Raw genomic sequence first — 16809 nt, forward strand, 5'->3', positions numbered from 1 at the left:
CTAAACAAATTTGAGTGACTACCATTCACTTCTTTGGAACTTCAAAGCTAGAGTACTGCAGTTTAGGAACATGCTCTTGAAGACTGTCTGGACCATTTCAGTTATTACAAAATGTCATGATCCTGAAAGGGGTGTATATACTCCAATAGCACAATGCATTTCTTGGCACAGTTCAAGGTCTTTTTGATCTTGAGAAAAACAATTCCTGCTGATAGGATCCTTTCGGAACTTCGCACAAAACACAGAAGCCTTATGGGATGATACAAAGGTAGCATTTCTCACAAACACAGTTTGCCAGAATGCAATATTACCCCAACCATGTTCCCCTGTCCTGCAGCCACATCAGCTATGCTGGTGGAATGCAATGTAAACCGAGTATGTCATTTGTAAACCTGCCAGGATTTCCTCCATACTAGGGGAATCCTCAGATAGCTGTGGGTGACATCAATACAAAATCTAGAGAGTCTAAAGTTTTCATTCCCATTTGTGACAATCTGCAATCAAGACTGTATGTTGCATGTAAATACTTTTAATTACCTCAACAGCTCTTTCTGAGCCTGCTCCCCTCTCCTGCTTTCATTAGCCCCAATAAGAGGGGAAAAACAGGTAAATATGTGGTGCCTTTCTACGTTTTCCTATTGGGCCAATCGCAGTTTGATCAAGAAAATGAAGGGTGTGTTTGGGAGAGAGGGAAGATTAGTCATTTATTTGGTTGAATATTCCACTCTGTCCCGCTGACCAGTACAAATGGAGATCCTCATAGCTGCTTTTTAAAAAAAGAGTAAAAAACACATTGGGGGCACTGATCTAGTTGCTTGGTGCTGCAGACTGATGCTGCAGGTGGGTGGGGCAGCACCAGTGCAGTTTGGGGACTCTTCCACCTCTGGTGGTCTATGGGATCACCTAGATGAGCCTAACAGATGGACAGACCTTGACACCCATGCCAAATTCTCACCTGCCATTTGAAGTTCTATTCTTCTGCTCTTGGTCTGTGGGGAAGAAAAAAAACTCAGAAAGGCAGATTTAAACTGGTAGTGGGTAATTGTATGAACCGGGTTATGAATATTCACTGTTATTAATTGTGACCCCCGCATGAACTGCAATTGAATACTTCTTTGCAGTGCCATGAAGGGTTTTATTGGTATTCACGCAGTTCTAAATAACTAGTTTTTGCAATTTTGTTCTTCATAAAAAACACTGCGACAGGACATTTGATCTTTGCACCAAGTGCTGATATTCTTTTGCTGGGAACAATGCACTGAATAATTAACTAATTTAGACTTACCACACTCAGAATAATATTTATTGCATGTGCATGTGTGTCACAATACATCTGTTCAGTGCTTCAATATCAATATCAAACTGTCTGGAAGTATGTCAGGGCTCTTATTTAAGGGTATGTTTAGACTGAGAGAGAAATATGGCATCTGCTTCATGTCAATCACTTTCCCCATCCATTCTCAGAGAAGGTCTGTTTTAATGGGATGGAAAGATCACCTGTCCCTTCTCTCTTGATTGTAGCAGATTATGAATGGTTTTGGAAGGGAAGGAAGGAGTGTCATCGCTGAATATATGAAAAAGTGTGGTAATATATAGGATAGCCAGCATGTACACAGCAAGTATGTTTCCCCTTTTTCTCTTGGCCACACACATGTAATTTGACAATTTTTTGATTAAACAGCAAGGAGGGGTTTTTTGCTCTCTCTGCAGGTTTCTAAATAAGAAGAGGGATTTTTTTTCTTCCACACAGAGCTCAAAATCAAATGTGTGTACTGTGATTTTATGTCTTCCTATACTATTCATGAAAGCACATGTATAAATAATGTTATAATAAAAATATGGTTATATCTGTGGAGAACAATCTTTGTATCTGAACTGCAATTAAAATAACTGTGATTAAAATAAGAATGATGTGTGACTCTCCCGCAGAGCTTAGTTTCTGAAATGAAGGAGAAAACAAGAAGGAGGGGGGAGGATAAGAATTTGAAGTCATGGGCATATCACATACTTACACGCTAACAGCTATTGTAATATCAATAACAAAGACGATGAAAAATTAGGAGACACATTGCTTGAAATAGAAAACCAAAGAGATTAGTAATATAATCAACAGAACAACCACAGATATACAATACAAAACAATCTTTGCTATACTTACTGGTTTCACCTTCTACTATTTTAATTTTATTCCAATCAGTGGTGTACCTATGCAAACTGGAGCCCTGGGTAAAACCTGAGTTTGATGCCCCCCCATGGGTGGCCCCCCTCCCCCACTGTGACCAAACAATGATTTTTTCCCTCCAGGTTGTTTCAAAGTCACCATCACAGTATAGAACATGCCCCAACTCACAAATCTGAACACAGCAATGGGCCATGCCACACAGCAGAAATATTTTTTTAAATTTAAATATTTTTTTAAACAAGTGATGCTGGAATCCACCCCAAACAGAATCATTTTCAATGGTGTTTAAACTAGGGAGCCCAGATTCTCCTTTTAAATCCACCTTAAAGGAGAATCTGGGGTCCCCAGTTTAAACAACATTGAAAGTGATGCTATTTTGGGGTGGATTCTCCCCCACCCTGAAACAGCATCACTTTCAATGTTTAAACTGGGGACCTCAGATTCTCCTTTTAAATCCATGCCGAAGGGGGTGGATTTAATAATAATAATAATAATAACCTTTATTAGGCATTGAGAGAATAAAAGAAAGAAAGAAAACAAGCATTGGCAGGAAGGGGGTGGATTTAAAAGGAGAATCTGGGGAAATTTAGGGGGGTGCCTGCTGTCAGGGGTGCAATTATTAAGATAGCAGCACCAAAATTTCAGAGTATCTTCGTGAGCACCTACTTATGATACCATCCAGGTTTGGTGAAGTTTGGTTCTGGGGGTCCAAAGATATTGACCCTCAAAGTGTAGCCCCCATCTCCTATTAGCTCCCATTGGAAACAATGGGGGATGAGGGCACTCCCTTTGGGAGTGCATAACTTTGGACTCCCTAAACCAAACCTCACCAAACCTGGGTGATATCATCAGGAGTGTCTCCTGAGAAATCCGTGAAATTTTGGGTGCTGCTAGCCTAAAAACTGCACCCCCTGCAGGCCAAAAACGAAAAAACACTGAAAATGTTAAAAAATCCCACAAATGAACCTGCATTTTTGGCGCCCACCACAACTGCCCACTTTGCCCAATGGGAGGAATGCCTCTGATTCTAATTGATAAAAAAAGAGTTGTACTTTCCCCATGAGGGAAAGGGCAGCATAGGAATTGAATTAAACAAATTGAATAAAATACTACTAGTACTTTTCAAAGATAAATAAATTGAATAAAGACTACTATTAACTACTATTTATACTTTCCAAAGATAATTACTAGTAAAAAAGATAATTGCTTATTTGGATTATAACTAAATTTTAAAATTATTTTTCACTGCTGCTAGCCTCCTTTTCATTAAGAAGAACTAATTCTGAGATCTGTTTGTAAAAAACACAATAATCTGAGTCAGTTTAAACACAAAGGTAATTCCATACTATGGTGTTCCTTGATGCTGTTGTGTTAGATTTGCTGTAGTTGCAGAACCAATGAAAAAGTAAGGCAATATACATTTGACCCAGGTGGCATGCAAGCTACAATAGTCAGTGATTCCGTTAGAAATATTTCTCATGAATAATTTGCAGTCTAAATAAAATAAATAAGCATGAATCTGAGTGAAAAGTCTTGATATTAAACCTCAAATAATGATAGGAAGTTAATTTTGTATCCACATTTCCGGTTTATTTACAGAAAAGCTAATGTCCCACTAAGGCCAAAGTTCTGCAATTTTAGGGTTGTAGTATGTCCTTGTTACCAGACAGATCCTTGGGGTGGGTGTTGTAAAAATTAGGAGACACATTGCTTGAAATAGAAAACCAAATAGATCAGTTATATAATCCACAGAACTACCACAGATCTAAAATCTGCCTCAGCTTTGCTATATTTACTGGTTTCACCTTCTACTATTTTTTATTTTAATTAATAAAAAAGAGTTTTAGTTCCCCCATGAGGGAAAGGGCAGCATAGAAACGGAATAAAATAAATAGAATAAAATACTACTAGTACTTTTCAAAGATAATTTCTAGTAAAAAAGTTAATTGCTTGTTTGAATTATAACTGAACTCCTGATTTTAAAATTATTTTTCACTGATGCTAGCATCTTTTTAATTAAGAAGAGCTAAGCCTTCAGCTTGGGAAGACAATTCCCATTGCAGCCCTAGCTTACCTGCCCCCCCGTAGGCTAAAATGATTTCATCAAGAGTTCCTGCCAGTTTAGAACATTAAGTCTAAGTGTCAACCATCAACTTCAAGTATCCACCTCTTAACTTAAGTATCATTCTATTGTATCTCCTCTGTAAGGCAAGAGCCACCTTTGTCCTGGGACGATTAAGCTCTTTTAGCATTGCTAGAGGGCATAATTTTCCCTATAATTAGCTGCAGTCAGTGCCCAGCATTTTCTGGACTAACCCCTTGTTCATTTGTGCTGTGTGCCATCTGCTTTCACCCCCTCTCTTTGGAACTCATTGTGGGCATTGAATTCTGCTTTTCTGGATCTTTTCTGCAGGATAAGGTAATTATCACCTATTTTCCCCAACAATCCTGACCTATCACAGATTTATACCCTCAACTCTATCTATATCCTAGTACTGTGTGAATTCTCTGTATGTTTGATTATTTGTTATTCTACCTTTTCATTATTTATTATTCTACCTTTTCTAATAACATTGTTAAACTTTTATTCCTGATTCCTGTGGATTTTTTTTTTTTTGCAGAAACCACCTTTATAAACTCTGGTGGAAAAGATCTCATAAAAGTTATTCAGTCTGTTGTTAAGCCTGGTTTGTCCTTGCTAATTCCCTCACTCTAAAAAGGGCAGAACCCAACGTTTTGGTTAACATCCTGACCTACGTGGCCCAGGCTAGCCAGATCTTGCTCTAAAAACCCTACAGGGTGGCACAAATAACCTTTGGCTTGTACTTTACAAACACAATGCATCTCTGCAGGAAGTGTTTCAACTAATATACAAATATCCATTCGGGACCAGCACTATCAGCAGATTTCTCTTCGCTATAAATATCCCATGGTTTTTGGAAAGGCCTTGTTTTTCTTCAGGCTCATCTGTCTGCCTCTCTGCCTCACCATCTTTCAGTTGTCAGGCTTTCAGGACAGTAAGAAACAATGTAAAATCTAGCAATGTAAATATTTAAAACAATCAGTAAAACAATTTAAACATAAGAGCAAAACAATTCAACAGCTGTAAGGATTATTGGAAGAGAACAGAAACAAAAATGCATTTCCCAAGGAAGAGAAGGGAGAGGGGAAAGTTCTCTGAAAAAAAAACAATATGACAGTCAGCCAAATTCCTGGATAAATCAGCATGTTCTTTTTAATTTTTTAAATTAAATTTCAAAATTGTTTAACAAACGATACAATAACATTCTATTATAATTCTTTACATGAATTTTGACATTTTATATCTTTTGATATATTCACAAGTTTAGGAAACATACTTTTTGATTCTTCATTTTGATCATCTGAAAGCAAATGTCTACTATATATATTCTTACTTGTACCCAGTTATAAATTTCTAATTCTATAGTTTACTTCTTTCATCCTATGTTTCTATAAGTTAACAATATATTCAGTTTCTTTGAAATGCTGTAATTGGTTTATTATGCACTAAAAGTGCAATCCAGAATGGAAGGAGTGCACTGAGGTAGGTGGGGATTCGAAATCCCTCTTTACACCTCACTTTTGTGGGGTGAAAGTCTATAGGTTTGGGGGACGGTGCTCCCAGACTGGAATGCTGGTGGAAGCTGACCAAAGTTGGCTTCACCCCCAGGAATACCTCAGCCCGCCTGTCCCCTGTGCTGATTTCTGCTTGGATGCCAGTGTAATTCCGCAGCATTGCCTTCTGGGTTTGCTTGCCACAGAACTGGGGGGTGTCTGGACATTGAAACATTTGTTCCCTCTGCTGCTGGGAGTAACCTTTATGCCCGCAGAGGGGGCAAACATATTGGCACGACCCTCCACTGCTCCCTATGCCCATTTGGTCCACACACCTGGATTACGCTGCCCAGACATTCATTTCACCATTATTGCATATTTTGTGAATTTACTTACTAATTTATTCAAGTCAGGTGCTGAGGCATATTGTAGGGATGAGCCGCTGACCCAGCAGAACCGTAGGCAGAGCGCTTGGCATGCCGGCCCAACTACGGCCTTCTGGTCGCGCCCGCTCCCCCATCCCCCACCCCCCCGGTGAGTCACAGGTCATGAACTACCTGGCTCACAGCCACCAGGTGTCCCAGACAAAGGGATAATGGGCCCTTGCCCCCAGGTGTGGATTAGGCCCAGACACGGACGCTTCCTCCTACACGTACCAGCCCGATGAGATCACGCATCACCTGACGATCTCCCGGTCTCCCGTTCTCCCGCTCTCCCGGCCTCCCGCCGGTCCACCCCTTTGCCCGCCCCCAGAGAAACCCTAATAAAAGGTGTCAGGAACTAGCACGCGGCAGAGTTGCTAGGATCACGGACCCCCGCGCTCCCGCTGCTGGCTCTCTCCACCAGATGATATCTCCGCGTCTCGTCTCGTTCTTACGGTGACTCCGCGTGCACGACTACAGCGTATCTAGGAAAAATGTAGGCCAGTGCAAAATCTGAGTTTTCTGCCCCCACCCCATATGGGTGGTGCCCTCCTGCCTGATCAAAAAAGTTTTTTTGCACCAAGTCATCTCAAAGTCAGTGTATGGACCCAGGGGGAAGGAAGAGGGGTGTGTGTGTGTGTGTGGGGGGCAATTTTCCACCCTTGCATGACTAAATGGCTGCAGCCAGGGTACATTTTTTACCCCATATGTTCCCCTGGATGGTATGTCCTTGGAGGCTACATTGGAGTGACAGAGCCCAGATGGCCCTTCCCCCCTCTTCCCCCCCTCTATTTCTGTCCCCTTCCCTCCCTTCTTCTCTCTGTCCTTCCTTCTCTCTCTTTTTCTCCTTCCCTTCTTTTTTTCTCCTTCCACACATTTCTTTCTTTCTCTTCCTTTCTTCCAGTTAACACAACTAGGGTGGCTAGGCATCCATCTTCCCCCTGCCTCCACTGCCCCACTGTGGAGGCTATGCTGGGGCAACAGGGTTCAGGGGGGCACCATTTCAATGCTTGGTCTGGGTGCTATTTTCTGTAGCTCTGTCCCTGGTGTTCCTGCTTGGAAAACAACTGTAGCACAGCAACTATGTGTGAACCTAGAATACTGACCCTCTCCAGCCCATGTCTCTCTGCAAAGCCCAACAACCAGTAATGTGCAAGAAATGGATCCTGTGGAAAAACATTCTGCATCTACTCAGAATCAAGTTCAAGTTCCAAGAGCCCAGTGAAAAGGGATCCCTGTCTGTCCAGGCCCTGTCGTTCTTCCCCCATAAATTCTTGAGAGTTATTTTAACTCTTTCTAGGTGTGCTTCTGTTTTCCCCAGCCTATCTCTCCCTCCCTCCCTCCCTCCCTCCCTCTTTCCCCTTAACTCAAGAGAGTCTCTCTAATTTTAGGAGGTGGTGCTTCTTTTCTTTGCTGCCGATGGGAGGCAAAGCTGCATGGTGCCAAGGCTCTTCTGCTGCTGTTCCTTGCATGAGGCTTTGGGTCGGGGTGCTCCTTTCTGATGGGGTGGGAGACCAACAAGCACCTGGTATCCAGTGGCACTTCAAACCTTGCCTTGGAGGGAGCCAAGAGTGCATCTTCTCCACTTCACAAGGCTGGTCGTCTTTTCCTGCCGGGTGCTTACCACCCTCCTGCTCAGCAGGTGGCTGGCTGAGGGCAGCTGGGAGGCGTATCTAGGGAAAATGTAAAAAAAAACCCAGGAGGAGGAAGTGTGTGTGTGTGTGTGTGTGGGGGGGGTAATTTTCCGCCCCCCACGTGACTAAATGGCCTCTGCCCGGGGACATTTGACCTCACATGTTCCCCTGGGCAATACGCCACTGGTCAGGTGTTTTGTCTGCTTTCCACTTTAAGGCATATATCACTCGGGCATCAGTCACCATATATTGAAATAATTCATTGTAACTTTTTGGTACATTGCTTGGCAGTATATTTAATACCATACACTTTGGGTCTAATATTCATTTTAATATAATACCATCAGTGGTGGGATTCAAACATTTTAACAACAGGTTCCGATGGTGGTGGGATTCAAATAATGACTGTTAAAAAGTATTTTTAAAATATTTTTAATATCACTTTTTATTTTAAGTATTAAAAATATTAATACTTAATAAAATATTTTAAGTATTAAAAGTGATATTTTAAATTTTAACAACAGGTTCTACAGAACCTTCGGAACCCCCTGAATCTCACCTCTGAATACCATACATTCATTTAAATAATAATACCATACACTTTGGGTCTAACATTCATTTTAAATATCTTCTGCATCTCACTGTGAATCACTATCCAATATTTTCTTGCTTTCTTACATGTCCACCATGTGTTAAAATATCACATGTGTATCCTGGCATTTTTAGCATTTACTATTATAATCTTTGTTAGCTTTTGCTATAGATTTTGTTATAATATACCACCTATAAAATGTTTTATACCAGTTTTCTCTAAGCATTTAACTCTTTTGTAAACTTAATTTTTTTTTAACATTTTTATTAAAAATTATAAAAGTCATTACAGTTTCCAATGTCTTTGTCATTGACTTTCAAATACACAAAACACACATTTTGCCACTCAAGGTAGGCAAACCTAACAAACAATCTAACAAACAACAAAGAAAAGTAATAGAACCATAAGTATAATACGAGCAACCCTAAGGAATAACGTTCTATTACTGTATTTCTACACCTTTGCGTTTCTTAATTCAAAACAGAAATAGCCTGACTTCCGCAGACTTTATGCGAGAACGCCTCGTTAACGTCCTTGGTTTTTTAAATCTATCTCTATTGTGACTTATTTAATTATGTATTTCCTACTAATTAATCTCTAGTCAGATTTTCATAAATTAAAGTATCTTGAAGTCTCATTTCATATATGAGTTTTCATGGTTATTATTCTGTTATGGCTCCATCTCTGAGCCTTTTATAAATATCTATTATTTTTCATAAACATTTTCGTAATACTTCTCAGAGCGTACCATTAAACCTAATACTAATACATGTAACTCTCGATGAGAGCCTTAGTACCCAGCCTTCACCTTAACTTTATCTATGTATATACAATGTATTTCTAACAGTGAATCAATACACATTATTTAGACTTAATAGTTCTACGTTTTTCCCAAAATTCTTCAAATGGTTCCCATGTTGATTCCTTGATTCAATCAGTACAGGACAACGACTCTAGAAGATTCTGGAAAATAGTCACTGGTGGGCTTAGAGATAGCAGTATCCTTCCTTCTAGTATCTCAAGATCACAATGGTATGAGTTTTTTTTGGAAACAATGGGGGAGTGCCAGAATTCTCATTCCACCCTGGTTCATGTTCTACCTTCTGACAACCCCTGGCCTCCCGTGTCCTCTCTTGAGATTGGGAAACTTATAAGCCAACTTAAACGAGGTAAAGCTGCTGGTCCTGAGACACTCTTCTTTCCAGAGTTGTTTATAGTATTTAGGGAATAGGTGGTCCCTTTATATTGCTAACATTGTTTTAACATGAGTTAACCAAACAGGCATAATTCCCCACTGTGTGGAGCTACTCAATTCATCATATCCCTATCCTATAAGAAGGGTTGACCCTAACAGTCCATCTAGATTATAGACCAATCAGTGCTTCTCTCTCGGTCTTGGGAAAACTTTTAGTGCCAAATACCTCCTTTGGGAAATTAACCTGATTGGATTGTTGATAAAAAATGTCATAGGGAAGGAAACAAATTGGATTCCAAGAGTGTGTAAGTCAACCCTCGCATCACCACTGCCTGGTGTTAAGTTGTTTGATAACTAAATATAAGAGGAAAAGAGCCCCTTGTAATGCATGCCTTTATCGATCTCCTCCGGGCGCATTTGGTTGATTCTGTTAATAGAGAGATTCTCTGGAAGAAACTCAGCAGCCAAGGTGTAGAGGCCAAAGGTTGCTTTGAATTAATTAAGATCCTGCAACACAAACACCCCTATTGCCACGTGAGATGTAACATGGAGGGATTGTTAGCACCCCAAAAATTCAAGTGCTACCTAAAGGGGTAAAACAAAGTTAGCGTGATTGGCTCCTAAGCACTCTTTAAGCTCTTTATTAACGATCTAGCTTCCACACTCAAGTGAGGCTCCAAGTACATAGTCCAACTCTGGACTCAACTTCCATACCCCTGCTTCTGTTTGCTGGATGACACAGTTGTACTTTCCAGCTCACGAAGTCGGACTAAGGAGAGCTTTTAGAGTAAGTTGTATAGGAATACTGCACGCACTCAATCGAGTATTTGCAACTTAACTTAGATAAATCCAAAATTGTGGTTTATTTACCCCATAAATGGAAAGCCACCAATTGGCGGATAGGCCACAGTAGTTTCCGGAGCAGGTGCAGTCATATAAATACCTAGGGCTTAATACCTACTCATCATAGGGCCTCCTGGACACTACATGAGGAATCGGGCCATCTCCGCACGCTAAAATTAAGTAGCCTCAGCCATTATACTTGCTTCCTCTATGTGGGAAAGGCCGAGGATACATCCCTTGCAGCGTTGAGAGCATTTAATGCCAAAGTGAGTCAACAAATCGCTTTATGGGATCCCCATCTGGATAGGGGCATGAGGCAGAGAGGTTGAAAGCTGGTCCAGTCATTACTTTCTGTATAAAATCCTTTGGCTTGCCCCATTCTTAATTCCCTATGCGGCCCTGTGCTTAGAAACAGGCCAGCATCGGCCTGGAAACTTCCTCCGGCCTGGTGCCATTACACATTCAAGTTTTGGGCCTAGGATTTGTTTTTTTAATCGAGATGAACTGGACTATACATCCCAGGGACGCTCCATCCTCCACACAACCCAGTGGTGGGTTAAAATCGAAGCCAAACTTAATGAGTTGGGCATTTCCTTGGAGGACCTGCTAATGCTAACAGAGCAGGAGGTCTATGGGGCTATCAAGAAGAGACTTTTTGACAGAGAGTTTCAACAGATGCTAGAGGAAGCTAATAAAACCTGTTCCCCGATCTCTCTGGGAATACCTATGGATAGACTAATTGCAGCCCAGTACCTTTATCTCCTGGTTGAGGCCCGGTGGCGTAGAGCAATCACCTTAGCTAGGTGTAATGCCCTACCTTCTTCCTTTAGCCTTGGACGCCACCTTGGAATCCCACATAAAGAAAGGAAATGCCCGTGTGGCATGGGTTCTGTGGAAACAGTATCTCATATGCTGTTGGATTGTCCCTTTTATGAGATAGGTAGGAAGAAGCACATAATCCCCTTCCTGCATGGAAGTGAAGGCATTACAGATAAACAGAAGGTTATATATCTTTTAAACAGCCACAACTACGAGCTGTTGGAAGCGGTGGCTAAATTTTTAAATGGTGTTATTTTAACTCGTCAGAAATTGTAAAGTTGTAAAGGCTGTTATTATCTTGCTAAGCTAATCTTAAACAATCTATATGCCATTAAAGGTATTCGAAATCGAAATCGAAAGAGTATATTGATGTTGAATTTTTCTTGATTTCTCCCAGTTATCATAATCAACATTTTCCCCCAGATCTTGTGCCCATTTTATCATTGTTTCTGTCACACTCTCTTGCTCTAGTTCTAATGTCAGTAAGAACTGATAAATTCGGCTTATCATTTTCTTTTTTGATATTTCTACTATCTTATCAAACTCATTTTCTTTTCTTTCTATTCCCCATACTTTGATGTCATTTTCAAATTCCTCTCTCAGTTGAAAAAAGGAGAACCAATGACAGTCCGTTTTCCCTATTTTAATTTCACTCCTTAATTTTAGGTTCGGTTGGATGTCATCCCAATTAATCAGTTCTCTATACTTGGGCCATGTACCTTCCACTTTGCATTGATGGTTTTGCAAGGTTTCCAATCTCGATACCCACCCCGGGAGCTTCTCATATAATTTGTGTTTATATTTGTTCCAGATAGTTATAAGTGCCCGCCTTATTATATGGTCATTAAAGGTTTTAGTTGGTTTTTTATTGCTCGGCCATAAATAGCCATGCCATCCTTTTAAATTGTCGTGGCCTTCCAGTGTGAGTAAGCTTCTATTTTCTAGCTTTACCCATTCTTGTATCCACATAAGAGCGCAAGAATCGTGGTAAAAGCTTCATATCTGGCAACGTCCAGCCTCCTTTCTCTTTTGTTTCAATTAATGCTGTATATCTTATCCGTGGCTTTTTATTAGCCCACAGAAATTTGCTTAAATCTTGTTTACATAAATCAAATGTTTTTTTTTGTTATTATTATCGGGATATTTTGAAAGGGATAAAGCATCTTTGGCAGAATAATCATTTTAATAAGTGCTATCCATCCTGATAGGGATATTGTTAATTTTTCCCATTTATTAAGGTCGATTTTTATATCCTTCCAGATTTTGATGTAATTGTTTTGGAAGAGATTTCTATTAGTTTTTTCAAGGTAAATTCCCAGGTATTTAATTTTGGAAGCTATTTGTATATTTGATTGTTCTGTTAAGTTTTGTTCTTGTTTTTTAGTCAGATTCCATATTAACATCTTCGTTTTTTGGTTATTAATTTTAAATCCGGCAAGTTTTCCAAAATCCTGTATTTTATTCATGACAGTCTGCAGTTCTGTCTCTGGATTTTTAACAAATACCACCAGGTCGTCAGCAAAGGCCTGTAACTTAATTTTTAATCCATCATTTTTCCAATTGATTTATACTTATATTATCTCCAAATAAATTTGTCCATTTTATCATAATGACTTTCATATGCTCCATTTCAGTATCGTATTGAAGTAACAGCTTATAATTTTTCCTAATAGATGTTTCATATCTTCTGTAATTAACTGTTCAAAATTAGTTTTTTCAAATATAATCCTCTTTTCATTAGATGTTCTTTACATTTCAAAATCATTGGATTATACAATAGTCATGAAATATTCTTTCCCTCATCTTTAATTGTCTGCCAGTACTTTATTCTTTCTTGCCCATCCATCATATTTTCATGTTATATTGTTAATCTTTCTCCTTGTACCCTCATCACAATAAGAATCAATTGGAGTTGTTGACAGTGATATTGGCGGACTTATTCATAATCTACCTCTGAACTTTATTTTAATAAGTTTTTCCTTGTTATACATTTCTCATCCTGTTTCTATATTTTCTGGACAGCCCAATCCAAATTTCTTTTTTTTTGGCGGTGGGGGGTGGGGGGGAGGGAGAAATGGCCTTAGAAAGCAGCAAAGAGCTGTTCTGATGTATTTATCTCTTCCTCTGGTGTAAGGGGCACCCCTGCTGGTGGGGGGAACAGACACACCAGCATCTGGTTTGCCTAGCTCTGCAGCAGGCAAACTCAAAAATTGGAATCACCATGGAACTACACTGGTACAGGGTATAGGCTGGGGCATTCCCGGCAGGTGGAGCTGATGTTAGCTTTCACCAGAGTTACAGTCCAGGAACGCCTTCCTACAGACTTACAAACTTACACTGCATTTTTGTGTGGCATAAGCTTCATAAGCCTGTTTCACCAATTGGGCAATTTGGGCGGTTTTAAAAAAACCCTCCTTTTCATGCCGCCTGAAACCCCTGTGGAGGTGGCACGTCTCCAGCCACCTCCATGCTTGCCTTGTATTTGGACTGCAGCGTCAGTGATTTTTTAGTCTATAGGTAGCCGTGATTCCTTGGTTAACACTCATTGTTTCTAATTTTATATATCTTTGCTTTGGATCTGTAATCCAGCTTGTTAACCAAACTAATTCCACCACTTGGCTATATAACTTTAAATTTGGTATGGCAAGAACTCTTTTTTAAATTGTCTTGTAATATCATAAATCTGATTTTTGGTTTCTTCTCATTCCAAATAAATTTCATTAATACTCTCTGCCAGTGCATTAAAATCACATCCTTTACGCTGACTGGTAACATCTGAAACAAGAAAAATCAATCTTGGTAATATATTAATTTCAACTGCTGATATTCTTCCTAGTCAGGATATTTTTTTAGCTTTTCCTGTCTTTGTGTATTCTCATTAATTCTAGTATAAACCTTCTGATAGTTTTCTTTATAAAGATTATCATTTTGTCCTGCTACATTTATTCTTAAATATCTGATTGGATTCTTTGGAATTGCACATCTGGTTATCTTTTCTGTTTCTTAATCAAAATGTTCTTTTGTCTGACATCAGAAACTTAGAAGATGAGACTCTAGGAAAAAAGCTTATGAAGGGCATTCCAAAGATGAGGAGCCACTATAGGAAGATACACTTGACCTTTTATTTCATGAGTGATGAATCTGCATGTGAACACTCACCTTGAATTTCCTCTCAGTGTTTCTCTGCTGGTGTGGTTGTATAAAGCACCAGAGTAACCCAGGGCCCAGGGCAGCACAGTCAAGTAGGCGAGCTCTTATGTGGAAGGATTTGCTCTGCCACTTACTCATAGGGAGGTTTGCATAACTTGTTACCCAGCATGCTGAATGCAGCTCATGAGGCATGAATTGCTATCTACTAGAGGCTTTTGCTGCTTGGTTGAGCTTCAAAAAAGGGCACCTCTCAATACCTAGCAGGAAGAAATCATAAACTTGTGGGATGCTTTCAACTTGGTGGATCCCAAAACATATGAGCTCATTTTGGAGAAAGAAAGAAAGCTGTTGTAGGAGCCCTGTAATGTTTTTTCTTTCTACCACACACTCTTTATTAAACTCTGGCTCCTGTATGCATAGAGACACTTACATGTCTTTCAGTATTTCCATAGCCTTTCCAGGATGCTCTTGCCAAGCCATATTTCAGCCTCTTGCCTTCCAGCTCTGTGAAGTCCACACATTCCTGCCATGCAGTAGCCAGCTTTCAGATTTCTTTCAACAAGAAGCACAGATTACTGTCACAGGAAATAGGGCTGGAGGCACTGCTGGTACTGCAGTCCCTCTAAGTCCTGCATGCAGATCCAAAGCTGTTCTGATACTGCTCAATAGGTTGTAGTCTGTTTGGTACAAAACTTTTTCTTATTGACTGAAATTCTTGGTGTCTTTTCTACAATCTGGATACCAGCATTCATAGGAATAAGCAAATGCATTTGTCCTTCTTGTTTATATTGAAGTGAGCACAGTTTTTTAAATTCAGAAAATTTCAGGTTTGGAAATTTTGGTAAAGCCGAACAGCCATCAGCTTCATATGATTGCTCCCACAATAAATGCCCTTTTGTCAAAACTGAGCCCTAATGAAGGCCCATTCTTTCTGACAGAAGAGACTTCAATACTTGACTTTGGCTGGATGCTCAGGAACAGTGATAGAACTGACTTCTATGTAATGTGCTTAGTGTGGCGGACTTGCATAGTGCACAGAGTGAGGAAAGAAAGGAGAACAAATGGGAACCATTGTTTCCATGGCCTCTACAGTTATCCTTGTAGACTGAGAGATAGCATTAGTTCAGTAACAATGATGCATATTTATTGAAAATGCTGATGGGTCAGAAAAGCCAATGAATCTTAAAAATTTGCTGTTTAAGATGAAAGTGTGCCTTGCCTGCCTCATGTGATGAAGTGACTAAGAATGGCCTAGGTTTTTTAGAAAGCAGTTTCCTAATCCATGCTTGTGCAGGACTCTAATGTGCCCAGTATATGACCACTCACAGGAAATTTATTGTACACCTGAATGAGTTGGTAGTTCTGTTCATGTGTGCCTGAGCTTGCTCATTCCATTGGAGTGAAGACAAATTCACGGTGTGTTAAATGGATAATCAGACAAAAAAAATATAAATGGGTAAAATAAAATACAGAAGCAAAAAGTAGAAAGCTCTGTATCTGGTTTAGATCTTGCACTCCACCAGAAAGTCAAGAAAGAGTGATTCCCTCAAGAAAGAGGGAATTATATATTTTTGGGATTTCTAGTATTATTGGGGGATAGAGAGGAAAATGAAAATGTGTGTGTGTGTTCAGAGCTTCATTATGATGAAAGCTATAAGACTATATTTGTTTCTCTCTGTATTAAATGTTAATTTTGAAAATCAATAAATAAAGTTATTAAAAAAAGGAAGAGTGATATTTACATGGCAGAGGTTCTGGCCTCATGTATAAATAATATAGAATGTGAGAAACATAAAAGATTTTTTGATGCTTCAGGCCAAAAGATGATTCAGAGTGTGAAAAGGAAGCATCGTCACACTGTTGAGGATGTCAAGGAATTTTAAGGCCACACACCATGCATTTTTAGAGTTTATCAGTGAAATAGCATAGCAAGGTGAATGACATTCAAATATTTTTCTAACCATTCCAGAAATCTTGATACATGTTGTCATAGGGCTGGGTAAGTCATGAACTTTCGACCGTAGCTCAGATTGCTGGGAGACACATCCTCCTTGTTAGTTTCAGATGACAGTTCAGTACGCTAGAGAGATCCACTTGTGCATAAAGAGGAGGAGAGATGGAGGAAGATTTAGCACTGCATTTTCACAGGGGCAAGAAATTCCATCCATCTCAAATGTGTTTTGGCACACAGCCCAGAACCTTGTCAAGCACATGACCATCACTTTGCTTCCTATTTCTGGCCTGAATCTGGATCTCAGTGGTTAAGCAAATCATATTAGAAGTTAAAATTAGGCAACCAAAGCTGCAACAACACACACTTTTCTCCAGCAAAGGAAAAGCCAATTTGAAAAATGAACACGTTGTACGAGTTGCATTAAGATCTAATACGGAGCTAC

This window comes from Sphaerodactylus townsendi, linkage group LG01 (assembly GCF_021028975.2).
Source record: "Sphaerodactylus townsendi isolate TG3544 linkage group LG01, MPM_Stown_v2.3, whole genome shotgun sequence".
In the NCBI taxonomy this organism is placed as follows: Eukaryota; Metazoa; Chordata; class Lepidosauria; order Squamata; family Sphaerodactylidae; genus Sphaerodactylus; species Sphaerodactylus townsendi.